The sequence below is a fragment of the Cheilinus undulatus genome, linkage group 2 (assembly GCF_018320785.1).
Source record: "Cheilinus undulatus linkage group 2, ASM1832078v1, whole genome shotgun sequence".
NCBI classification, from domain to species: Eukaryota; Metazoa; Chordata; class Actinopteri; order Labriformes; family Labridae; genus Cheilinus; species Cheilinus undulatus.
In genome coordinates, this window is record NC_054866.1 from 19,155,137 (window position 1) to 19,166,671 (window position 11,535).

Consider the following 11,535-nt stretch of genomic DNA (forward strand, 5'->3'; position numbering starts at 1 on the left):
TGATTAACGTGGATGCTGCTAAAGCATGAGTTTTATCAGAACTTGATGACATTTTTCATTAAAAGATGAACAAAGAACAGCAGTGAGTTGTTTTCTTTTCAAAAATGACAAAAGTTGAGTACTTACATGTCTATAGTCGCCATGTTTCGCGTTATTCCTCGGTAGCTGCGCACACGCAGCTCCATAGCAGCTACGTCACGTTTTGCTGCTCTGATTGGCCCGAAGAGATGTGACAGGCAGAACATTTATCCAATCACACTCCTAGCTTTTTTCAAAGCCTCTGCCTTTTCCCAAACATTTCCTATTGAAGCTTTCGCACATCCATCTGGAGTGTCAGGTTAGAAGAAATGACATTCTTGCATGCATGTCCTTCCCAAGTTTTGTCCAATATTTTTCTTCACATATATGTTTTGCTCTATTAAGGATCCAAACTGTAACATTTTTAATGCATTTTAGCAGTTGCAAAGTTTTGGAAATTTTGGTTTAGTTTTCATGTTAATGAAATGTTGGTAGGTCCCATGGCTTAACCAGTTCTGAAAACCCTGCCCTTACCCCAACTCTAACCTTTGTAATATTGTGGCAACTCTCTGGTAGTTAGGTAGCATTTAACCCTAACTTTAACCTTTGTAATACTGTGGCAACGCTTTTCTAATACGGTGATATTTTACCAAGTAATTTCTTAGAATAAGATAAAAATTGCCAGTATTATTTGCTTGATAATTTCGACTACAGGGTTGTGTTCGTGCTGCAGAAGCTACCGAGCTTGTTTAACTTTTACAGCAAAATCTGATGCTCCTTTACCACCATCGCAAAACGCATACACCATATGATCTTAAATCCAACACAGAGAAGAACCAGAAGGGCAACTAGAAGAAAGTTTGTCAGTTTTCTGTGAGCTTCTTATTCTCTTTTAGTGCATTTCTGTGGCAGCAATACAGCGTCTCGTACAGGCTTGGCATATGCACTACAGCGTTTTCAGTTGTTTAAGTTGCGTCTTTGTGAAATAAAGATAAATGCAACTGTTAATTTACATGCCCACCATTATCTAATAGCAGACTATTATACAGCATTTTAATGTTGTCCAAGTTGCATCTTTGTGAAATTAAAAAAGATAAATGCAACTGTTAAATTAGTATATATCATGTGTATATCAATATTCTTATTTTATATATCCGCCAATATATCGGTTATTGACCAATATATCAAATATCGGATTTTCTTAGCCCCCAGTATCGGCATCGGCCCCAAAAATCCCATATCGGTCGGTCTATAATAATAATAAAAATAATAATAATAATAATAAACTTTATTTGTATAGCACCTTTAAAAACAGAGGTTTACAAAGTGCTTTGACAATAAGCAGAATCCCAATTACAAAAAAGCATCAAACATGAACAGCAAGAAAGACAAAATCCCAACAACAGAAGAACCCATGAAAAACAGCCAGCAATGTAACTCCAACATCATAAAAAACCAGCAGAACATTATAAACACGAAAATGATGTCAATTAGAAAGACATCATAAAAACCCAGATATGTAAGATTCTGTAATAAAAACGAAGACCAAGGATAAAAACCTAGAATAACCTAGACCACTCCAGGCAGCACAATCTAATGTTGCTGTGTTATGTCTCGGATGCTGAAGGTTGTTTCCCACTGGTAGCGTGATTGTAGCACGCTAATGCTAACTTTTTAATACTAACATATTCTAATGCTAATGTATGCCAGTATGTTTAGTGGGCAAGTAATGGTTATTAAAGGTCAATGCTTGTGCATTGACTTCCTGTTTATTTTGTGTTGTCAATTACAGGAACCATTTGACTGTTCATTCAACAATAATTAAAGTTCAACGGAAAAGTATCCCTGTTCTGTGTTTTTTTTTTTTTTTTTTTTGTCTGACCAGAGTCCACGGCTGATGAAGAGCCAGCTTAAAATTTAAGAGTAGTCTATGATATCATACCTCACTGTCTTCAATAGAATTACTTCACAATTAATACATTGTTAATTGGTAAATGCACCCAAATGTTAACATTTTTCTGAATCATTACTTGGTAAAATGCAAACTTATTTCAAGGTCATTACCACCTTTTTCTTGGGAAATTACAAGATGATTGTTACTGTAAAATCTCTAGGTAATTGGGGCCCACTGAAGTAAAGTGTTCATTTAGAAAATTATCATGAGAGAATAACAACTAAACATTTTTGTGTTTAAAATCCTATAGTGAAAAAGTGTAACTGTTTAAATGTGGAGCTTATAAAGTTTCCAAATGTAAGGCTGTTTTAAAGAGGTATGAAGATGATTTTCGTGAGGTTCAGGGATGAAAAAGGCTTTTAAAGAAACACAGTGTTCTAATGGACTAATTTTTACTTATTTAAGTAAAATTTAAATCATAATTAATGGCAGGATTTCTGTAGTTAAACAGGATTGATCACACCCCACTCATAACATTTGAACATTCCACTGTTTTGAATTTAAAATTGTTATTGTGTCATTGGGATTTTTCTACTGTCTTAAACTAAGGGTAATTCACTTACTGTTTGGATACAGACCTGCTTTTATGGATATATTGAAGATTATGGTATAAATTTAACCACAGAAGAAAGAACTTGTAATGGATTCAAAAAGAAATAAGGGGACGGAAAAACAGTAAAAATTTGATGACAAAGACTTTTGGCTTGTCCACTGAGCCGTCTGGGAGTTTTCTGAAGTGAACAGTTAAAGAGCAGAGATGCTCTATCTTTATCACTGTGGCTGTACAGAGATGCTTCAGTGGCTTAGCCAAAGTATGCTAAAAGGGACATGTGTGATTAATCGTGATTAAACAACTTAAGTGCACTAGTTGTGGATTGTAGTTAATCACAATTAATGTGATTAATCTTAACAGCCCTAATCAATATAAATGTATATTTTGTAATAAAAAATGTAAATGCTGATGGGTCTGTAGTGAAAACAAATGGAGAAGGGATGACATCTTATTCATTTATTTTAACAGATATGACTTTTCCCCTGCCGGCCTGATTATTACTACACTCATTTAATTTTTTACATATTCAGAATAAAAACACACATCACTGATTCCATTCAAGCTAGAGGACCAGTCTGAAGTGAAGTGTGTGACTAATAAGGCTGAAAAAACAAACTCTGCTTCCCTCTGGTGGCCAATAGGGAAACATCTGTCTTATTTGCTTCTTTTCTGCTGCTTTCACATGTAACTCTTTGAAGACTATATAAAATTGGGGAGAAAAAGCTCACCCGTCTGTCTGAAACAAACTGTATTTAGTCTGATGCACATGATGCTATCGAATAAAATAAACTCTTATACGGGATAATAATCAGAAACATAGTTTCAGGAGACATTAGCAAATAACCTGGTGATATTTTGTACAAATTATATGACTGAATTTAGATTTTATGGCTTAAGAAGTACTTGTTTTCAGGTGTTGGATATTTTTTCTTGACTTATTATCAGAAAGGTCAGTGTTCATTCGTAACTTCAAATTAGATGGTAACTGATCAATACAATGATAGAGACCTATCAGTTGGAACATCAGTTGAATATGTTTCAAATGAAATTCATATTAAAAACGTATTTATTGTCTGACATTTGCTTAAAGAATGCTTACAGACAACATTCATCATGGGAGATATCTTCAACTCTGCGACAAGTCATGAAAAAAGTATTTATCCAAAAACCCTTCACTCTGTTGTGATCAAGCAGTAAATTCTTTTCAGATGTGTGGGTCTGCTCCTTAGGCTTCCTCCAGGTGTTGTTCCCCTTGAACTAGTAATGTCAAGGAACAAAAGTTACACACGAATTAGGTCTTTTTATTACCTTTGGGGCCAGGTCGTGTCAGGTCACGCCTGTAGGACACAGCAGAAGAAAAAACCCTCATCCAGTTGAAAGACAAGGGGAAATGTTAACAAAGGATTGTTTCTGTTGAATAAGTGTTTGTCCAATGTATCACAGGAAATCTACAGCTGTCACTTAAACTCATCATCAACAGAATCGCGGCAGACACAAAAACTCTGATTGTGTCAGTAAAGCTCATTTGCAAATCTAAACACTGGTTTTTAAAGTGCATCAGGGATCTTACTGAGACGACAGTGCTTCCACATTAAACTGAAGGACTACAGCTCAGAAAAAAAGACACCATCCCATTAAGTCTTTTTTTAACTCAAACAACTTCAGAAAACTGCTATATTTGTTAATGGTAAAAATATTATTTTAAAGTATTTGAGCTACAGGCAAATAAGGCCTTTACTGACCTTCAATTAAGATGTTTATCTGATCTTTACATACATTTGCCATCAAAATTATTCAACCCTCATTGCTAATCAGATTTACTGTGAAAAGACTTTCTGCTGTTTGGATCCCTCACAACAGCTCAGATATGCAAAACCTATTTTTTTTTTTCCCCCAAGCATACCTGATGCAACTAATCAAGGGCTTTATTTGTTGAACCAGGTTTTTTTGAGCTGGACCACATGAAATACCTGAACTATGAAGGGTTTTGTTGAGTGTCACATTTAACTGCATGTTAAAAATATGGCAAAGTCAAAAGAATGGTCCAAAAAGTTAAGAGAAGAGATCATTGCCCTTCACAAACAAGGAACAGGATACAAAAAGATAGCAATGGCACTGAATGTTCCTAGAGACACCATTGGAAGTTTAGTTCAAAGTTACAGGAACAGTGGTTACACTACCTGGATGGGCAGAAAAAGAAAGCTATGAGTGGCTACAATCAAATATCTGAGAAGGCAGGTTGTAAAAACCCCTGCAAAAGACCTCCAGCAAACTTGGTGGCAACAGGGACTGAGGTTTCAGTGAGTACAGTAAGGTGCGTACTGAAGAAGACGGTTTCAATGTCAGAACTTAAAGACATACATCACTGTCATCTCAAATCATATAAATAAGCTACAGAGGTTTTGGGATTCTGGTCTGTGGAGGGATGAAACAAATCTGGAACTTTCTGGCACAATGGATCAGCAGTACATCTGGAGGAAGAAGAATGAAGCATACACTAATAAGAACAGTATCAGTAAGTTTGCGCATCACTGGACCTTCTGACAGGGCAATGATCACAAGTATGCTTTAAATTCCACCAAGGCTTGGCTCTAGAAGAAGTCCTGGAAGATTCTACAGCGGCCATTACAGTCCCCGGACTCAAACCTCACAGAGAATATCTGGTGGGATTTGAAGAAGGTGATTGCAGCGTGCAGACCCAAGAATATTACTGAACTGGAGACAGTTGCACATGAGTAGTGGGATACGATTCCTCAGGAATGCTGCCAGAAGTTGGTGTCTGTCTAGGCATCTCATTTGCAGCAGGTCATAGCACCAAAAGGTGCACTACTAAGTACTAAAGTGCTGTGAAGGGGTTGAATAATTCTGAGACTGGGGCAGCATTATAAGTTGCATTTTCAGCTGAATTTGGGGAAACTACTTGAAGCATTTGTTTTGTTCATTGTAAAAAGTAGAAAGTCTGTGAATCTTCACAATAAACATTATTTGCAAAGGGAGATGAATAATTTTGAATGCAACTGTATGCTAAGGTTTGGGCAGTACTATGATTTCACAGATGGCATGGTACTCAAAATATGTAGCAATGATGAAAAGGTGACTCAGTTTTGTTTCATGTGAAGGTCTAATCAGTGATACCAGTAAGGGCAGCCCCTTTTCCCCCACTGGTCTGCTGTCACATTAGTAATACTGCTTCATGTCTAAGTGTATGCAGTCCAGTACAGTAGGTGGAAATATGTGCAAATGGTTTGCAAATCTAACCTGACACGCCAGATGGATGTGTTTTACACATCCATGTGGAAAAGCTTCAATACTAAGCATTTGGGAAAGGGCAGAAGCTTTGAAAAAAACTCAGTGTGATTGGATGAACGTTCTGTCTGTAACATTTTTTAAGGGCCAATCAGATCAACAAATCACGTGACATAGCCGCTACAAAAGGTGCGCGTGTGCAGCTATCGAGGAATAACGAGAACCATGGTGACTTTAGTACACGACTTTTGTTGTTTTTGAAAAGAAGACGACTCAATACTGCTCTTTGTTCTTCTTTTAACAAAGAAATGTCATCAAGTTCTGATAAAACTGGCGCTTTAGCAGCATCCATGCTAAGCTCTTCCGCCATAATTGCACCAGCCTCTTGCTGCTTGCTTACATCACGACCCTGCTGCGCCTAAAAGTACTGCCCATTGTTGCTGATTGGTCCTGTCACTTTCTAACCGGGCCCAAACGGTTCAGATGGGAGCTTTGCAAAATGGATTCAACAGTGAGAAATAAGGAAACGGGCGTATCCATCTTCTTTGCAGGGTTATTGCAAATCTGCCAAGAAGAAGAAAGAAGAAGAGGCAGCCAAGGCAACGAGCCAACATTTGTCGAGTCCATCCTGTCGAGTCTACATTGAATGTTTTCATTCTTTTAAAGATGCCATTATGATCCTCCTACACATCTCCTTCCTTGTTTACACATGAACCATGTCCAAGACTACTTCTTCAAGCTGCCTGCCCACAGTACCCTTGTTTTCACTGTGGTCAAATGAACCAGACTTTGGCGTCAAGTCTACTCAGATCTGGGCCTGGATTTCTTATGCGACACCATCGTAAGCTCGTACTCACCCAGAGTGCTTTACAACTAAACTCCTCTTGTAGATATTGCAAACTCATGCTGAAGAAGGTCAGGTTAGCTTTCAGTGCTGTTCTTTGCTTTTTATTTAATAAAGAAATGTGGTCTTGCTCTGATAAACATGCTGCTCCACCAGATCTACATCCAAGCTAGATGCTGCAGTTGAGGCAGCCACTGCTTTTGGCTACCAGTAGAACTAAACGCTGCCTGTAGTTACCTCCTAATTCTCAAATGATTATGATTGGTCTGGTCTGTTTTCAGACGTTGCACAGTTGTTTCAGATTGGAGCTTTGCAAGATGGATTTCCAAAAATGGAATTGTTTGGTGGTTTTTTTTTTCAGGTCTGAACATGTTGGCCTCACGTTCTCCCTGTACATTCAGGCTTGGAGATATGTGTCCTTTGTTGGCAAGTTGTGGCTTGTTGCCATAGCTGTCACATCCACAAAGACTCTGAGGAATCCGATGGTGTCTCAGACTTCCTGAAGATGTGTCATAGCAGAGTGGAAACATGAAAACGCACAGAAACATGTCAAAACACACACACACACACACACACACACCCACACCCCCACACCCACACCCACACACACACCCACCCACACCCACACACACACACACAAGAGGAGGGTTATCTACAGTAACTCTGTGATTTGTAGCGTCTACTGGCAGACTGAGTGAGTTTCTGAAGAGCCCAATTATGATGATTGCTATGTTGCTCCATAAAACTATCAATTAATCTAGAAACCAGCATAGACAGGGACCCTAAATGTGCTTTAACCAGTGGGCAGCAAATCAAAATGATGATTAGAAAATGAAATCCCACAGTTTTGGGGCACCAGTGGCCTAGTGGGATGAATTCCTATCAAATTTAATCAATCACCTCATATTATGTATTTGTTGTGATACACTACATCCTCTTGTACAAATTGCAAAGAGAGACAATCTCCAGTGGAGGTGCTCTCCTCAGTGAAAACCATTATCTTTCACTTATAACCATTTGTTCGAGAAGTCACTAACTCAGTACACTTAGTATATAAAACACAGCTAAACACTATACCCAAGAGTGAGAATCTGCCCCCAAGATTTGAGATGGCAATGGGCGAAGCTTAGTTGAGCTTAGACCTATAGTTAGACCAACACTAATGGATCAACACTGTCTAATAACTCCTACACTTAGACCAATTAACTCAAAATTACACTTTGGGTGTTAAAATCAACTCTGGAATGTTTAACAGAGATATTAACTCTTGTTTTTGCTGTGAAAGGCAGAAATACAGAAATAGACTATTCATACAAAAACATCTTTTTTTTATAGCAGGCCCACATGTTTACAAGCATGTTTATTCCTGCTGCATAAACATGAAAATTGTCAGTACAGTTTTTGCAGTCAGCCTTAAAGTCCCTGTAAAGTGAAATCCAAAATTTGTGTCTTAACACACTAGATATGTTGGAGTAAGGTTGCTGTAAACCTGTGAAAACACTGAGATCTACATGAATTTTACTGAATTTTGGATTTAGACTATTAGAAATGTTTTCACCTCTTTCCTGGCTGGGTTTAATTTGGGTGGGGCAAATATGTGGGGTGGTGATGTCACATTGGGGAATGACCCCTCCCCCTAAAACTACAATGATATAAAACCACCGAGCAGTTTAGTCTTCAGTGTAGTCTTTTGAATGAAATTTGACCTAGGGGTTCTTAACACAGTGGCCTATCATAAAATAAACCTAAATACAGATTTATTTTCACTTTACAGGGTTTTTATGTAGACACCAAAGGAATTGCATTGTTTTTTTTTCTGCATTGGATATATTTTTCAACACTTAAGTTTCCCACTGGGCTTTAACCCACAACTTTTTTTTGCAACATGTCAAAATCTTACAAATGGGTTCTATTAATTTAAACGAGTTTAGCTGTTCACATTACATCGTTAAAGGCCAGTCAAAGCACAGCTAAAAAAAGAGGATTAACCTGTGCACTTATTTTATACCACAACACATTCAATCAAATTAAAATATTTAAATCATGAGTTTAAATGTTATGACCAGATGAAGAATATGATGACAGCATTTTGATTATTTCTCCTTTTTATTTGGTGTTGTTGAATAAGTGCATGGGCTTGTCTTCTTTTCTTATAATCCTCTAAAAATATTTATGGGTTAAAAGGTGTTTATGTGATAAAAAGTGAAAACAAAAAAAAAGTTAACAAATTTAATTTACTTATATTAGCTAGTTAAAGCTAAAAGAGCTAAAAAAAATTGTATTAGTATTGGCTAATTATGGATAATATTTTTAAGATAGGTACTATGAAAACATGCATAATTGTACTTACACCAGCTGATTTTATTTGCAAAAAGCTTTGAAGACATATTGGTTTTTGACTCTCCTTGATTGCACTTTATATGTCCAATACTGGGAGAGCTTGAAGCACAAAAAGGTTTGGCAAAATGCAGCTATGGCGATCCAGCTGCTCAGTAATAGCTGTAAACCTGTGATATCTTACTTACTTTTACTTACTTAGAAAAAAATGTTTAGTAAATTTAATCTACTTGAATGTGTTTAGATCTTTGGATGCAGTCTGTTAAATTTGGCAATTGCAAAATTACTGTATTTATCTGCTGGTAAGGTATGTTCATTTCAGTTTAAAGTGATAAGAAAAAAATGTTGGATTTAAATAGCCTTTATTATTTTAAGTTACTCCTGAGGTCAATTAAACAGATGAATAAGCATACTGATTTAGTTTTCTATAACTGATCTCATTTTTATGAAGTAATGTTTTCTACAGATCTTTCCACGAATATTTGAAACAAATTTAAATGTCAATATAAGACTTTTGTTTTTCTGGTCCAAAAAGAAAAAAATAAAAGAGTTTCAAATTAAAGATCAAAAGAAAAATAATCTGTGTGGTTTTATTTTATTTTTATTTGTATGGTAAATTTCAGACTCTACTTACCCGGGTGTCCTTTGTAAAATTTTATTCCCTAACATTTGGAGTGCATCGTTTTTTTAAATTTATTTATTTATTTTATTTTTTATTTTTAGAATAGATAGGCTTCTTTCACACAACATTCTCTTGTAAACTATTATATAACTTTTAGAAATGGTGGGAAATAAGCCTTCAGGCTGCGGTTCAGAGGTTACAGAAATGTGGGTTACATAAACATAAGCCCACACCTGTCACCCGTGATGAAGATTAAAATGGTAAAAATCCACATTTCTACGAAGCAGAGGAGCCATTTCTCTCCCCATGTGACCCGGCTCTGACAGCAGCAGGGTCTGCACAGAAGTTAGGTGTCCCTCCTCGATTCACCCACAACCACAACCACATACACACACATCACACTCCCCTCTCCACCACCTCCTCTTGTCCTTATCCGCCCCTCTTGCTCGTAATGGGAATTCAAAGTCTTCTCAGTGATCGGGTTTTTTTGGCTCAGCTCTTCAGCTATTTTCAATTTTACTCTTAAATGGTCATTAGCTTTAGTCACATTTTAGTCATTTCTACCCTTTATAGTTTATAGTCAACAAAAACTGCAAAACATTTTAGTCCAGTTTTATTCTATACATTTTAGTCTTTACTTTGTGTCAAAACATTTATTCTCTTTGCCTGAATCTGGTGCCAAATCATAACAGTTTGTATGAACTCTGCCAAACCTACAAACCTTGCTTTCTACAACTGAGAGACAGAAAAGCAACAGATGCCTTAAAGTTTTAATGGATTTGTCCACAGTGGAGAAATGCTATGGAATCAAATGTTCAGTGGAAAATAAATTTGATTGTAGTTTCATTAACTAAACATACATTTTTTCATAGTTTTGGTCACCAAAGATATTTGTGTCAAGTTTTTATCTCGTCTTTCTAATGGAAAATGTTGTCAACAAAAAAAATGTAGTCAAACTGTTACAAAAGAAACATTGCATGGTGTTTTTCTTGTTACATGAAACACTGGAAAAATGTCTTTAAGCATGTATAACAAGGAACAAGGAATAAGGAAAGATCATAATTAACTCTAAAACTCTGCAGTAGCTACTCAGCACACATTGCTTTAAGTAGCCTAAACTTGAATAAATGACTTTTTCTTACTTGAGTAGATTTGTAGACCAGTGATTTTACTTTTACTACTAATAAAGTACTACTTCTAATGTAAATTCTATCCAGAGTAACTGTGCTTTGGCTTGTGCTTTAAGGATTCGGTTCTTCGAGCCGACTCGTCCACGAACTCCCCATCACTACTCCCTGCTCTGCTATCCAGCGTGCAATAGATGCTGTAGATGCGGCAGACTGAAACAGACACAGTTTGGTCCTGAATGCAGCAACCAGGGAGGATATCAACATCGTGACAGACGCCGCAGAGGACTACAACACTTCACACGACTGTTGGAAATGTAAGACCATCACTTCTTGTTTTTTCTGTCCTCTTTTTGTGTTCTTATCAGCTGCCAAACGTTACTTTTTATACTAAATGAGTCATCTTTGCCTGCTTGTAGATGTGTAACAGACCAGCATGCCCCCTGTCTACTCATACAATTTTTGTTTTAAGTTCCGAGCTTTTTTTTTTTAAAGCTTTCATGTAACTAAACATCTTTTCCTGTTGACTTCACTTTTTTAGATGTTTAGAAAGAGTCAAAACCACAAAGACGATAAAAGATGTAATTAGCCTACAGTATGGCTGAAAAAAGCTAAATCTTACAACATAACTAGCTTCAGTCTCTTGTACATTAAGGGAGTGCTTATTTGTGATTTGTCAGCCATGATTTCACCATTGAAATAACCCATTTGTCAAATATTTCACCAGTTTGGGTCATGTTGGGTAAAATGGACATGACTGGCTGACTTTGCGCTGTGAATAAGCTATCTGAAGTTAAGGCTTTGATATTAATTTATGTATGAATGGAACATCCG